At 34.4% G+C, this 16769-nt stretch overlaps 2 pseudogenes; one reads left to right on the top strand and one right to left on the bottom strand.

The window, feature by feature from the left end:
• Positions 1-11710, bottom strand: part of LOC149142600 (uncharacterized) — a 73563-nt pseudogene extending 61853 nt beyond the window's left edge.
• A 478-nt stretch (positions 11711-12188) lies between these two features.
• LOC149142601 (uncharacterized) lies at positions 12189-13850 on the top strand (annotated as a pseudogene).
• The last annotated feature ends 2919 nt before the right edge of the window (positions 13851-16769 follow it).

Genomic DNA, 16769 nt, shown 5'->3' on the forward strand with positions numbered 1-16769 from the left:
GAGTATCTAGGGAGATCAAAGTTTTTCTTTGTCTAGTCGAAGTTGTTGTTTTTGTTGTTGTTGTTAGTTGTTGGGTCAATGTTTCTACTGCAAGTTGTTGCTGCTATGTCGAAGCTACTATTGAAGGGTATTCATATGCAAGGAGGAAGTGAGGGCTAATTTGGTGTGGAGGAAGTATTTTTCTAGGTTAAGAGTCTTGGATTATCTCATGAAACTATTGAAGGAAGAATTGTTGAATATGTTTTCCCCTAGATGGGGTTTTACCCTAGTTGTATGTCTACATTTGGTGTTGTTGTGTTATTTCTTTTGTAATTGCTTGATGAAATTAAAGTAAAATAAGAACATCAAGATAAAATAATCATAAGTAATTATATATATAAGAAAATATTCTACCTTTCTGATTTTCTAACATGGTATCAAAGTTAAGGTGAAGGAAAAAAAGGCATTTTAAGGATCTATTGAAAGGAGTCTAGTAAATCTCAAAAGGATTGAATAAGGGATCATATAAGAAGCTCTTATAAGGGAAGAGGATTACTACCTTCAAGGACAATGTCTAACACAATAAAAAATGAGAACAAATTGGAAGGAGCATCAAATTACAGGGCATGGAAGAAGACAAATGACCTCATTCTTGAAAATAACAAAGTCTTGGATTTCGTCAAAGGAAAAGTGAAGAAATCTACTGAAGAATCTAGTGGCGCAGATAGAGTGAAGTTCAGAGAGTCATAAATATTGACTATGAGACTAATGGTAGAAAGCATAAAGGAAAATATTGTCCCATATATTTTCAATATAAAGCATGCTCAATAAATGTATGAAGCCTTATCAAAATTGTTCACTATCAAGAACATTGGTTTAGTAGCAAGTCTAAAGAATGAATTAAAGACTACAAAAATGACAAAGGTGACACTATGGCTTCCTTCTTTGTAATCATATCTAGTATTAGATATGAACTACAAGCCATATATGAAATTGTATCTGAAAAAGAGTTATTAATTACTACATTATTGGGATTGCCACCTACTTGGAGTTCTTTTGCTTCATGTCTCAAAAGCTAGAAAGAAGCTCCTACCTTCGAGAAATTATGGAATTATGGCAACCAAGAAGAAATTAGAATCTCATTAGTATCCAACAATGAAGAAGAAAAGGTTTCAAATCCATACTCTACTTCTCACAATAAAGGAAACTTCAAGAAGTCAAAAGAGCTAAGAAAGAAGGTTGATATGTCCAAAATAGAATGCTACCAATGTCACAAAATGGGTCACTATAGAAGTGAATGTCCCAACAATCCGAAGAACAAGAAAAGGAACAAAGACCAATATAATGTTGTTGAAGAAGTATATTCAAAGAAGAAGAAACCCAAAGAACTCGATATAAGGGACTTACACTACTAAGTCCTTTGATCTAAGCTTTAGTTGTTTCATTTTTTATTTCTAGTACTTGTAGGTTTAACATATTTTGGAAAAACATTTTTGATTTGCTTTTATGAGGTTATATCCCTCAAGCTTGGAGGGATCCCTCACCAACCCCCAAAGATAAGTATCATATTACAATTTTCACTTTTAGTTTGCCTTACTTATCTAGTTTTGCTTGCATTAAATACTAATCACATTTCTATTCATATTTTCCTTACTTAAGAAAATTTTACTGAATACTAAGGATTATGGAAAAAGGCCTCACAAGATAAAGCATTAGAATTACAAGGTTCATTAAGAAAGAAATTTATGTCTTGAATTTTTTTCTCTCTTCTTGATATTCATACTTGATCAAATGGTACTAACATCATTATATCTACCTCTCCTAAATCATAAATATTCTTGATTGGGTGATTCATCATTAGATAAATCTACCCTCCTAATATCTTTGATTACTCTTATGGAACCCTAGAAAGGTTCTTTGTGAAAACCATAACTTAATAATATGTCAATGATAATGTGTCAAACACTAACCTACTTAGGGTTATTGTTGAAATCTAGAGAAAACGTTTGATTCTTTGGTAATGTAATGTTTGGGGTTTTCGTATAGTTTTGAAAAATGCTAACATGTTAGGGTTGAATGGTGATGTCTAAAATCCTAAACCTTTGAATTATTTATAATTTAATGTTCAGTATGTTTTGTATTGAAAACCTATATATTTAGGGTTTGGTAGGGTGTATAAGAAAGACCCTTATTTTAAATAGTGTCCTAGAAATGAAATCCTTAGTATATGTGTGTTTCTCTCACTAAAACCCTATTCTGATCAAGTTTGTTATAACTTTAATATATTGATATTTATTTCATTGGGTTTTACTAACACGTGTTATGATATGATTGTGCATGATGATGGAGTCCTAGATATGAGTTGACCTAATTATTGATGGTCATGAGTCCTACGGTTTTGAACTAAGCCCTAGTCAAAGTTTGATTCTATATGATGATAGTATTTATGAATTCTAGGGTTTTGTAACTAAACCTTAGTAGAAGTTAATTTCTATAATATGTGATGAAAAGTGTGATAATCTCATATTCATGAAAGATTGTTGAAATCTGAATTTGAGCTATGGTTGGTTTCAATTGTTGGAGCTTAATGGATCATGTATTAAATCTAGGATCTCGCACTAAATCCTAGTGGAAATATAACATATGAGTTCTAAAGTTGTTAGATGCATTGTAGAACTATATTTGTTTGAATTTATCCTAGGGTTTGAAAAATTTTGTAGTAGCGTATGTCATACCTCTGAATAAAGATTTAAGCCTTAGATATAATGAAGGTTGTTATCTCGATTAAGGTACTTGAATTCTTGATGATGAAATCTAGGGTTTATGTCAAAACCCTCGCATATAGTTTAAGTATAAAAGTATGAGTTTCCTGTTGTGAACCTAACTAAGTTTAGGTACCTAAAGTCTAATGTCAAATGCTCCCATTATTATATTATGATATACTTAACTTCATTCTTTTTCTGTAGACTTGGTTATATTTGTTATGTAAGTTGTACATATACATAATCTTCAATATAGTGAAGATGCTCGTAAGTAAAGCTGATATGATAAGCATGATGAAGAAAGTTATATGAATGATGATGGTCATAAGAAGGATGGAAACTATGAAAGATTTTGTGATGTCCTAGAAAAGAATTTGATCTCCCTAAATTAAGAGGGAGCTTGGATGAAAGAAATCTCCCCAGTTGAGAGGGAGGACATATCATAGTCATGATGAAAACTTGAAAGAAGAAATTGGAGAATGTGTTTTGAGGAGTTGTCGAGATAAGAAAAGTAAGATTTGTTTGTAGAATATGTTTTTGTATGTGAAGTAGGAAATGAAGATGTATAATTAAGGAATATTCTAGAAAATCATACTATGATAAATTGATAAGAAACATGAGTTGTCTGGAAGACCTCGGAGGTTTGTGTTCACTTACGTACATTTGAAAGTTTGATACTCATTGTGGTTGTGCTTATATAGGTGAATCTATCAGAGGTTTGATAGCATGTTGGTTACACAAGAGATATTTGATATCAATCTATTTGATCAGGGAGGATTTTTTACTAATCGAAATAATCGAGAGTGTTGAGGCTCTGTGTGTAAGAGACATTGCCTGGGAGGACATATGGCCAGCACTTTGTGTTGATGTCTAGATAACGAGGTAGGGAGGGTGTCATTGTTCGTGGATCTCTAACCTCATATACGCACCTAGATCCCTTGGTTGATGGTTAGCAAGTAAGCCTGATGGTACCTAGAAATGTTGAAAGCTTTAGTCCATCTTAATCCCACCTAGATAGATTGCCTTGATTAGGAATCTAGTCCATGGCATCATGAGTGCCTAAACTGCTGGATGACCTTGGATAGATTTCATTGGTCAAGAATCTAGTCCATGGCATTGTAGTGCCTAAATTCTTCATGGTTCATGTGTTTTGATATCTTCCTTGTACTTATGAATACCTCCCTAGTTAAGAGGGAGTGTTGAAATATGTAACTAGGCTTGATCTTCATAAATGTATTTGAATCACAATGAAATTTATTTATCAAAAGAATAAAGAAAATAATTTTATTATTGTTATTCTGAATTATTAAATCATGTGTTTCATGCTTGGGTCATCATGTTTTAGGTCAAAGTCCCCATTGAGGACTTCTAGGATTTATTATGAGTCATTAGAGCCATTTTCCATTTAAAGAGACCCTTCTCGGGCTTTTGAGTTATGTAGAGAGAATAAATATTGAGTCAAATATTAAGTTATTTGTCATGTCCACACCAAGTCGGCCTCAAGAAGATCAAGTTGGTTTAAAGAAGGATAATTCGACCTCACTGGAAGGCTATATATACAAGGCGGTTCAAGTTCATTTGGAACAATTCACTCACTCTCTCTCTCTCTCATAATTTGATATCTAGAAGGAAGAAAATGGGATGTACGATGTTGGAAAAGAGATGGAAAAGGGTGTGAAGTTTGGAGGGAAAAAAGAAGACATCAAGATCCAAATTTTGGGCCATCTATCTCTCACTCAAGTGGAGTATCTAGAGATATCAAAGTTTTTCTTTGTCTAGTTGAAGTTGTTATTTTTGTTGTTACTTCTAGTTGTTGGGTCGAAGCTGCTATTGTAAGTTGTTGTTGCTAGGTCGAAGTTTCTATTGAAGGGTATTAATTTGAAAGGAGGAAGTGAGGGATGAATTGGTTTGGAGGAAGTCTTTGTCCAAGTCAAGAGTCTTGGATTATCTCGTGAAACTATTGAAGGAAGAATTGTTGACTGGGTTTTCCCCTAGATTCGAGTTTTCCCCTGGCTTTCTGCCTAAATTTGGTGTCTTTGTGTTATTGGTTTGGTAATTTCTTGGTGAATTAAAAGTAAAACAAGAACATATAGATAAAAAATCACAAGTAATTATCTATATAAGAAAATATTTTTTCCCTTCTGATTTTCTAATGTGGACTATGTTCGCATTGGGCCACATATATCTGTATGGACTAGCTCTAAAGGTTCTTTTAGTCTTGAGGAAGATGTGGAAAACTATCTCTTTTATGATTTGCTAGAACACAAATTTCACAATTACAATATTTTTCATTCATAACAAGGAGACCAATGACCATTGAATGTTTTTGAAGCAGACTTAGACTCTTGAATATTATGTGGCCATACCTAGAATTCCACCAAGATTCATCTATTCCTGACAAATTGTGGGTAAAAGAGTGTGAGATATTTTGAATTCTAACATTTAAAGGAAACATCATATTCTTGGTTTTTTCAACCTTTTCTACCAGTCTTCTGTTGGGCAGTTTGTCATAGATATAACATGTTTTCCCTTGGAATATTATATCATAACCATGTTCCATTAATTGACCTACACTAATGAGGTTATGCTTCAGATGTGGAACATAATAAACATCAGGTATGTATTTTTTCCAATTTTGTAAATAGTAAGAACAAGGACAAAATCTTTCCTTCAAATTTAATACAAGAACGATCTCCAAGAGTAATTTTTGATGTTATGCAAGCATCAAGATATGAAATCATATTTTTGTTAACTATCATATGATTGTTTCAGTTGTTTTCCAACAGCCAAAGGTCCTCGCTATGACTGATTTAGAAAGATGGTAGGAAAGAAACATTGTCTTAGAGGATTCTCCTTCATTGTTGGGGATATGGACACCGCCTCTTTTTCTATCTAATTGTTTCTTTCTCCAACCATGTTCATAATGTGTGAATTTCTTGCAGTAATAGCATTCAATTTTAGATTTACTCCATCTTCTGCTTCTCTGTGTTTGGTTTTGTGGAGGTCTTCATTGCTCTGTTGCATGATGATGTTATGATCAGCCTCTACCTCGACCTGTGACTCACTTGTTATCACCTCTATATCCTCTGCCTCTGCCTCTGCCAAGAGAGAGTTGTGCTTTGAAATCTTGTTCCATGGAGTCTTCTACCAAGTTGAGTCTTGTTTCGTGTGCTAGAAGTGTTCCAGTCAATTATTCTACTCAGAAAGTTGCAAAATCTTTGAATTCTAGAATGGTTGTTACAATCATGTCATATTTCTTGGGCAAACTTCAAAGGACATTTTCAACAATCTTATGATCTATAATGGTTTCTCCAATGAGTTTGATCTGATTGACTATTCCCATGACTCTAATCATGAACTGATCCACATTATCTGTATGAGTCATCTTCAGGGTTTCAAACTGAGCTCTCAATGTCTGCAATTTAACATTCTTCAATGTGTCGTTACCTTGATATGCAATTTTCAAAATATCTCAAGTTTCTTTTGTTGTTGATGCAATAGTTATCTTGTCAAAGATAGATTCATCGAGTGAGTTTTGCGTCCAACATTTGGCTTTGTGCTCCTTCTTTCTTAGTTCTGCAACAATGTTCCTCTCATTATTATTCATGGCTGCTAATTGTTCTTAGGTAGGGTATCCCAACATTCTTGGGCTTGAATAAATGTCTTCATTCTTAAAGATCAAAACTCTTAATTTTTACCAAACAAAATTAGAGTTTATGACAAAGAGTTAAAAAAGGTAATTTTTTTTAAAACTGAATATACACTTCTATTTTCAAAACTCTTTTAAAAAACTTTTTGATTTAAAAAAAAATATCTCTTTGAAAAAAATGCACAAACTTATATTTCCTCTTAAAAAAGAATTTACCTTTTTCTAAAGTATTTTTTTTTGTTTTTCTTTTTTAACTTTAAAAAAAAACTTGCCTTTTCCTAAACATAAAAATAAAAATAAAAATAAAAACACTTTTCAAATCAAATTAACAAATTATGTTTCTTGTCTTTTCAAGAAAGACCTTTCCCAACTCGAAGGGATTAAGTAACTCATTTTAAAATCCCTTTTTTTCTTTTTAAATTTTGACTTGTCATTTCTTGAAGAAAGAAAGTCTTGGAAGACTTTTGTACCTTTTTGATATTGAAAGAAATAATGCATCTCCCCTTCCCACGAGGTTCTTTAAGCTTTGTGCTATTGGAGAAGAAGAAGAATATTAATAAATTATTTTAACGTCCACGAGGCTAAAGATATCCTATGGGACAGATTGATGTTCATTTTCTTGATGTATTCGACCCATTTTCTATGAAGCTTCACAATAAGTGCTCCCAGCTTCTCGACAAACCCCTTGCTAAATAGATTATCCCAAAAGCTATCTGCCAACATATCTGCATAACTTTCCCTATTGTCTTTGAAGGCCTCACATTCTAAAATGAAATGTTTTTTTGTTTCCACTTTTCTGAAACAACAAAAAATGCATACCCTTTCCTCCCACACTTCCTTTGGCCTTTTCCAATGCCCTGTTTCACAATGTAGTTGATGAGAATTAGTCCTTAACTGAGCAATAAGAATTTTGGCTCTCCAAGATATATTGACCTCTATGTATGCTTTTGGTTGATGATTATGAGTGGGATTAAACACTTCAATATAGTAATTTTTCTTTTTTCCTAACTCCTTATTCCAAGTACGTTTGTGGAACTTTTCCATAAAAAAAGATTTTATCTCTTTTTTGTTTATGGGGCACGTGTTCAAGCAAATACCCCATTTAGTAAACCATTTTTTATTTTGCTGCATCCAAGTTTTTTTGCTCTTGCATAATCTATAATTAAAGACAACCTTAGGCCATCTACCCACTTCCATTTACTCATTTTTTTTTAAATACCTTATGACTCACACCATAGAAATTGCTTCAATAGGAGTAGTCCCTGTTTCACTTAACAAGATATCATAAGGAACTGCACTTTTAATCTTAAATTTGTTTGTAATCAAACGCTTCTAAATTTTCTCAATTTGTCTCCACTGCATGTCAGAGGTATTGCTAGCCCATAGTTCACAACCATAGAGAATCACCAGAATCACTAGAAGCCCAAAAAGAGTTTGAGTGGTCTTCCAGTCCCATAACTCTACCTCTATACACCTATTTCAAAAAGCATAAAATTCTTTCTAACCCCCAAAATTTCTTTTCTTTCTACAACCATTCCATCTTAGATTTTTGTTGAAGTCAATCCTGAGGTATTTGTAATCCTCAATTTATTCCAGAATGTTGCCTTCAAAGTAGAACTTATGTTGGTTATGTTTTCTTTTCTTAGAGAAAACCACTACTTTCATTTTGCTGATATTGACTTACATCCCCACACTTCTACAAAAATGCTCAAGGGATAGTAAGTGCTCTTGCAAACCAAGAGCTGATTTAGCAATCAGAATAAGGTCATTTGCATACAAAAGAAGCCTTATAACAAACTTGCACAAATAGATACCATCACCCTCTTGCAAATTTAACCACTCCTTAAGATGTCGATATGTAAACCAAAAATGGTAGGAGATAGTGGGCAACCTTGCTTGACCCCTATGTCGCTTCTAAAAATTTCATAAATGCCTATTGAAGTTCTAATTTTGACTTTCACATCTTCATACAGCCTATGCACAACTACTCTCAAATGTTTAGGAACCCCAAGTTCCTCCATGCTCTACCAAAGTTTATCCCTAGGAATCGAGTCAAATGATTTTCTGAAATCAACAAAACAACAAAAGACTTCTTCCTTTTTCTTTCAAACTATTTCAATGATGTGCTTTAAGGTTATGCAATGATCAACTATGGAATGTTTAGGTCTAAAACTTGCTTTCCCTTTAGCACACTTGTCTCTTTCTTCTGCCCACTTGCTAATTTTGTTTTCTAGCATGATTCCAAATAGCTTTGCAAACAAAGGGTTTATCATGATGGTTCTATAATTGGAGGGATTATTGACATCACTGCTCTTGAAAATAGGTATTGCCAGTGGGGAGCCCTCGTTGTATGATGTTGTTGAAGATTTTTTGTAATGTGAGGTGCAAGAATCTTTGAGACCCACATTAGATATTCTACTTGGATTTCAGCTAAGTCTTTTGCTTTTCCAACACCCAACTTCTTGATACCCATCTATACCTCTTGTACCATGAAGACTTCAGTATCAGTGTTGACCAAAGGGGGAGGGTCAACCTTGAGAACCTTCTCATAGAGTTATCTTGCATAGTCAAACCATTTAGAAGCTGTAATATTATTTCCAATTTGTATCTTTTTCGGTTGGAGCTCCTTCCAAAATAATTTGGGATTATTTTTCCCAAGGAAGATTAGTTCTTCCCTCATTGAAACCATGAGATCAGCCTTTTTCTTGCTTAATAATTGTTTGTACAATTTGAGCTTTATGTTATCCTTGTTTGACTCTTTCCACATTCTCCTTGCCTTTTTGCATTCCTCGTCAAACCAAGCATTAACCGGAAAGCAATTTGTTTCAGACTTCTTAATTTGTGTTCTTTTGCACTTTGCAAGTGCACATTGAATTAAATGTGTTAATTCATGACTATGAAGGTTGTGAATTGCAATTTTCTCCTTCTCAAAGAGCCTCTCTAATGTCATTTTGAAGGTATTACAATTTTTTGGGGTCAAAATAATTCTGCCCTGTGGAATATTTTGTTAGACATGATGATTTTTTAACTCTAATTGTTTTTTTCCAATCCAAGAGAAACATAAATAAATTGGCTTGTGATCTGATTTCAAATCTCACAGCTAACCTCCAACAAAAAATTCTTCCATTTTCTCACACAAACCATGCGAGCAAATTACATAATCTACCACACTTGCTCCATTGTAAGTATTGCAAGTAAAATTACCGGACTTTGCCCATCTAGTCAAGCCATTACAAATGACTAAATCAAAGGCCCCACACAGAGTAAGCAATTGTTCAACAAAGAGATTGCAGCCCTTGTCCTCTGAAATTCTTTCCCACTAATGATTACTTTCTTCTGTAAGCCAAATAGGATCACAATCATCTTTACAACAAAAAATGATAGCTTACCCACTTGCAGTCCTAGCATTGAAATCACCCACTATAAGGACTTCACGTAGCTGCGAGTATGTTGCAATATCTTCTTTTAAAGCTGCAAATGGATCTTTGTGGTCAATTCCTCTACTGTTGTATATTTTTGAAACCTGTGGCGCAAAAGAGCATGTTGCAATTCTGATGTGGTTTCCATTTTCTAATATTTTAAACCAAGTGAATTGCTTATTTGAGTCTTCTTTTTCTAACTGAATAAGACGACCCTCTTTCTCCCTTACTAAAACCATGATACCCATGTGCCTTTTCCCATTCCTTGCTGCCTTGTTCCACACTGCCATATTCTAGTATCCTTCAAACAAAAGTGTCTTGCACCCTTCATGCTCATGTGTTTCTATGAGGAAAATTATGTCTCTATTTTCCGCAATAAGCCCTAACCCAGGTCCTTGTCTCCATGGGTAACCTCTGCAATTCCAACAAACTAATCTTAAGGAAACCAGGGTATGACTTGATTGTTATTTATTTTGACATGCAAGACTCGCATTTGAGTCTTTGTCCCTGTTCTCCCATACTGACCTCGCTTTCTGATTTCCTGTTGAAGAGTTTGTTGCCTCTTCTTTATTACCATCTTGCTGCTCTATTCTAGAAGGAGATCTAAATTGCGCTATCACATTTTTTCCTTTATAAATCCATGCTCTCTTTCCTTCATCTCTTGCTACCCTAACCTTTAAAGTTTCCTCCCTTCTTTCCTCCTGTTGTTTTATAGTTAAATCTTCTTCTAAGAAAAAATAAGAACCCCTCAAGAGATGTTTCTTACTTAGAATAATATATTTATCACGCAAGCAAGGCATAGTGACTTTTATGGGCCTGGCTCTCTCCCCGTTAAACTTACCCACCCTCCATGCTTGGCATATTTGTCCTTGCCATAGCAACTTCTTTTTCAAGAAGTCTCTTGCAAGGTCAAGAGTACATTCATTTTTCCCATAGTCTTTCACCCCTTTAATAATTATGTTTACTGCCCTATTTTGTCTTTCCTTGCCTTCACTATCTTGCATGTTGTCAACCAGGATATTTGTTTCTCCTTCCTTATTAGCAGAATTGCTAATAACTTGAGCTCAAGTTTTGGAAACTTTGGTGGAATCTCATGGTTGTTAATTTGGGCAATCATTTTCCCTTTATCTTGGGATGATTTCACATTCACCAACTCTGTACTTTCCACTACAGATTTCTTTATGTTTTGCACATCCGCCTTCATGTGTTGCCATTCTGTCTTCCCTATGAGGAGAGCTTCTTGTAGCAATGCCACTTGTTCTTTTAAAATTTTATTGCTTTCTGATAACACTTTGTTCTAAGTCATTATTATAAGAATTTTATGATCTCTTTCATGCTTTTGAGCTTCTAAAACCTCCAACCTTTGTTTTTCATTTAACAATTATTTCACATAAAGATCGGATGACCAGGTGAGAAGTGTGGATGTGGGAGTATATAAGGTAGAACCATCAATGACTTTTCCTTTGGACTTCTTGTTGCCACATGCTTGTGGAGGAGACTTGTTTGAGTGCTTTTTGCAAATGGCTCTATTACTTTTATTTTGAAACCGTTTCTTCCTTGTTTATTCCCATTTTAGACGGACTATTCTTCGTTTTAAAATGCCTCATATTGTTTGGCATTGACCCAAACCCACTTCCTAGCTTTGGCGGATAAGGCAATTTTCACTTGTCCTAAATCATTTGTCTCCACATGTTCTGAAATTTCTGATTCCTTTGTCATGTTTGAATGCATTTGCTATTGCTAGCTTGCAACTCGATACTTTTGTTGCATAAAAACTCCTTGCTCTCACACTGCTCATTGTTCATTCTTCACTGCTCGCTGCTTTCACTGCTGCCTACACTGCTCTACTCATACTGTTGCCCACACTGCCCACCACACTGCTCTGCGCATAAATGCCCCATCGTTAAAACCAGATTAAGAGCTCTTTGCCTCAACAAATCTACCTGAGAGTAGCTCCAGGACAGTATACTCGACCTCTAGATAGGTTGCTCCTTTGGCAATAGAGTGCTCTGCCTCCACGAGATAGTTATTGGCCACAGCCTTCTTCCACCAAAATTATGGTTCCCCTCACTACAATAATTAGGCCTCAAGATACATTCGATCACCCAGATTTATGAATTATGTTAGGGCGGCTGAGAATGCCACAATTTTAGCGCCTGTGATCCCACCAATCCAGCTTTTAGCAAAGATAATAAGCCCCAGAAATACAATGCATATTCGGCTCCTTGATACTGGTGTATTAGACAGAACTTCTTTTGTATTGGATCACCATTTAACGTGCACCCTTTATAAAATGGCTTTGCCCCTGGCTTGTTCTTTCACTCTAGGCCGTCAGCGCACTTTACGATGCCGCATCCTTATCTCCATTGCTGATTCGCCATGGATATGGACGCTGTCAATTATTTAACCGCACTCATGTCGAATATTGGACGAATCACCAAGCGAGATAAACACAAAGTTGCAATGCAGTTTTCTTTATTTTGAGGAGTTAGCCACGATTAGCGAGTTGGAGCAGTTAAGCAGTGCGTTGGTCAAAATTTTCTTAAAAGCTTTTCCAGTGTCTTCACGAGCCTCCTAACTTTTCTGAGTTAACAACTTCAAACAACATGTTACTCTCTATCGAATCTTATTCTACGATGTGGGGTTTTGATACCATGACAAAAAAATATCGAATCTGGGACTTTGATAGCATGAAAAAAAATAGAAAAATTTTGGAGAAAAAATTGCTTTTCTTAATATTCAAAATAATTAAATAAAATCCATAAATAACGGACTCCATATGACAAATACCAGACGCACAAATACACAACAAAATAGCGTAAATATAGGAAATAGTAACAGAAGAGCGTGAATATAGGCATTGAATTGACAAGAAACCCTCTTGAATTGACATAATTAGGAAGAGGCCCAATATATAGGCTGTGGTATGGGCCAATACAATTGTGAAAAAATAGAAGAGAGCCATTGCCAGGCACTTCCAAAACGTATGAACGATGGTCTCAGTGTTTGAAAAGGAAACTCCATTGGCCATGTAGATGGAGACCTCCTTGTATATCACCACTACAATCTGTAACATCGAAAATTAAAAAAATATATTCTTCGTCCCGCGCTATTGAACGCTCATCAATTACAAAGGTTATTATCTGCAGCATTTGAGTGTCTCGACTGGCTTAGAGACCATATATCCATAGACCATAGATAATATTCATTTTAAAATGGACTGCTGGCACAGGATACACAATCCAGCAATCTTTGGTATGCCTTTTATTATTGCAGCAGGAAGCATTTTATGTCCAAAGAATCTCGTTACTAACTGCAAAGTATTGCACATGTACAATCTGATTAAGAAGAAAGTGATGCAACTACGTCCACCAATTTCCAGAGTTCAACTAATACACCAAGCAAACAGCTGCCTAAACAAGGATGCCTAGTCCTATAAAATTGTACTAAAAGGAGAATAAAACAGCATTATATACTCTGTCATGAACTCCAGGTTATGTAGGTATTTACGATTCCATTGCTGGTTATTGGAGAATGGCAGCAAATCCATTTCCCCATGCAAAATTTCGGTCCGATTCATGAGTGTGGTGTAATGGTTTGTTCTACTATGTTACAGAGATGCAATATGTATTTGTTAGACTTTATCCCAAAAATGGTGTTTGGACTGAACTTGATGCAACCATGCCATGCTCTATTTCAACTCTATCTCTTGCTGAGAGAAATGGCCGCTTAATCGTGATTGGAAGAGCGGTTAACAACCTTAATAAATCTATTGAAAATATATATATCTGAGTATATACATGGATAGCGGTATCATTGCATCGACCGAGCTTGAACAGATGTCTTCGAGTATGTTCATACTTCGTGGCTCCTCTTAAATCTTATTCTCCATTAATATGTTCTATAATAGAGGATTGGTTGTACATTTCTACACATCTAATCCCACGTACAATTGCTTTCAATTTATGTAACTCCTTATCCAAAACTCTTCCGACTGATCCTACTTTTCTAGGAAACAAGAAATTTCTTTTGTTAGGTTAATAAACCTGCAATATAGATGGCATATATAGACTTAGGAGTTAGAGTCATGAAAGGAGGTCCAATGTTTCTTCAAACTGATATCTTCCTTATGGAAAACTCTTCCGACTGATCCTACTTTTCTAGGAAACAAGAACTTTCTTTTGTTAGATTAATAAGCCATATAGATGGCATATAGACTTACGAGTTAGAGTCATGAAAGGAGGTCCAATGTTTCTTCAAATTGATATCTTCCCTGGTCATTTTGTTGAATTCAAACAAGTACTTTCATTCAACTTTTCTGAATTTTTTACCCTATGATATTTATGTAATTTATTGGATGGTACTTCTATTCGTTCTCCATTACAATTCATACAATTATGTGGGTCACAGAATGCATTGAAAATAGGGTGACCCATAAACTTATACCTATGAAATTATGCTGATGCAAAGCATATTCCCTCATGAAAATATATTGTGAATTGTTGGGGAAGGGATCATACAACATCACATCATGGCATTATGGGTATTGTGAAATGTTGGGAAAGGAACTCATACAACATCACATCATGGCATTATTGGTATTGTGAAATGTTGGGGAAGGAGCTCATACAACATCACATCATGGCATTATTGTTCCATGAGAAGGGACCAAAAGCAGAAAAGTCTGTAATAATGTATACAATGACATCGTCCACCTCAAGAAATTCAAAGTGGTGGAAATTTCAGATATTGTCATCTTGTTGATAGTTTTAGCATACCATTGCAAACATGGCACCATTGTGGACTTTGGACAATTACTTCCAAAACCCATCTCGATAAACCCTAAAAGTTCAGAGATACAACCATAAAAATCCTTTACACGAATGCTATGCAAATTCTAGTTGCTGATCTAGATTATGAGAGGAAGGAGGTTAAATAACATGATTATGAGAGGGAGGTTAAATAACGTGAGAAAACATAGGAAGAGCTATATAACACTCAACTTTTTATTAATTTAATGGGAAAAAGTTTTACATCTAGTATTTAGGATGTCTCTTTAAATTACATAATTCAATATTATGGGTAAATACTATGGATGGATACAATTTAATACCATGGCTAAATACTATGGATGGATTCAACTTTCCACTTAGCTCATTTTAAGTAATACCAACATAGATTCATTTGCCTAGAGAAATCAAATTTCATCAAGTGCAAAATTGTTTAAAGTGCAAAATTCAATGTGTAATTTTTCATTGTTTAAATTGTATTTTTGAATGTTATATAAAATATACCATGGGTATGATTGTTAACACTGACAAAACAAAAGTTATGATTATCAAATCCAAGAAGAACACTTATGCTAATTTTATGTATGACAATAGTAACTTGGAGGAAGTGTCTTCCTACAAGTACCTAGGAATTGATATTCATCACAAGCTCAAGTGGAATTATAGCATTGAGAAAAGGATTAATGGGGGATGGAAAGCTTATTTTGGTCTTGAAAATAATTGTAGAATGGAAAACCTCGTAATGTGGGATAGAAAGAAGTTCCTCTTTGAAACTTTAGTCACTCTGGTTATCTTATATGGATCTCAGGTTTGGGGTTGTAGCATCTCTAGAGAATCCTTGATAAAGATTAAGAAAATACATAAGCATTTTATAATGTATAACCTCAAAATTAAAAGCAACACACCCTATCATATTCTCCTTATAGAAGTGGATCTTTCCCCTATCTCCTTATAGAAGTGGATCTTTCCCCTATCGAGAGCCTAGTTATGACTAGGCTTCTATTGTACAAGCACAAACTCAATAACATAGGAGACCATAGACTTCATAAGCTAGCTTTAAATTCCAGCCAAAACCACCTAAGGCTCAAACGAGGTTGGTAAGACACTGAGACATGGTTAAGCCATTGGGAGATCGATGAGAATGTTGCATTGCAAAACATTAATAACATTAAAAATATTGTTACTTCTAAGTTCAAAGAAAAAATGTGGTGTGAGAAAGATTTAGCAGCTAAAATAAAATTAAGATATTATAAGGAGGTCAACAACCCCACCCTAGAAGATCAAAAGTATCTCTCTGTTTTAACTAGCTGAAAGAAGAAAATTAATATAGTCAAGATTAGAACAAACTCTTGTGAGCTCCATAGTGAAACGGGTCGTTGGGAAATTCCTAAAACACCATGGATGGAAAGGTTCTGCAATCTCTGTGAGAATACGAACATTGAGAATGAAAATCACTTCCTCTTAGAGTGCCCTACGTACAACCACATTAGATCTTAGTTTCAAAATCTTTGTTGCAATACTGACCTTCCTAGCATTTTACAATGTCAAAATTAGAGTCAGCTCGGGAGACTTCTCTCCAAGCTTTTTAAGCATAGGAATAAAATCCTAAATCAAACTAAATAATTCGTTTCTTTAGGTCCAATAGACAGAAGTTTGGTCTCAGTGGACGTTAATCATCATTATCATCATCATATAGAACCAAATAAACATTTTAACCACACACACACACACACACACACACACATATATATATATATATATTGGTGATATATACATAATTCTTTTTAAATGATATATAATATAAACATAAGTGACATTAAAACATTGGATTCTTATTACAATATTTTATTTGATAACCACATTAAATATTATTTTATATACAACATTAAAATATATTATTTTAAAATATATGAACTTGATATCAACATAAATTAGTTAACATAGATCTTCAAATAGTTAGTTTAAATCTCATGTTGAAATTTTTTTGAAAAGTATAAAGTTTAAACATCCTACAATATTTTTTTACTTATAATTACTTTAGAGCATATTCATTTTTTTTAGTATAGTTCTATTTAGAGCATAATTTATTTTATTTTAAAGGGTCGATGTCAACTCAACGAACGGACTTACAGAACCCCTCATACCACACACCCGGTCATTATACCATGTT

This window comes from Pinus tabuliformis, chromosome X, assembly GCF_031772625.1.
Source record: "Pinus tabuliformis cultivar Carrire ecotype Pingquan chromosome X, CPIR1, whole genome shotgun sequence".
In the NCBI taxonomy this organism is placed as follows: domain Eukaryota; kingdom Viridiplantae; phylum Streptophyta; class Pinopsida; order Pinales; family Pinaceae; genus Pinus; species Pinus tabuliformis.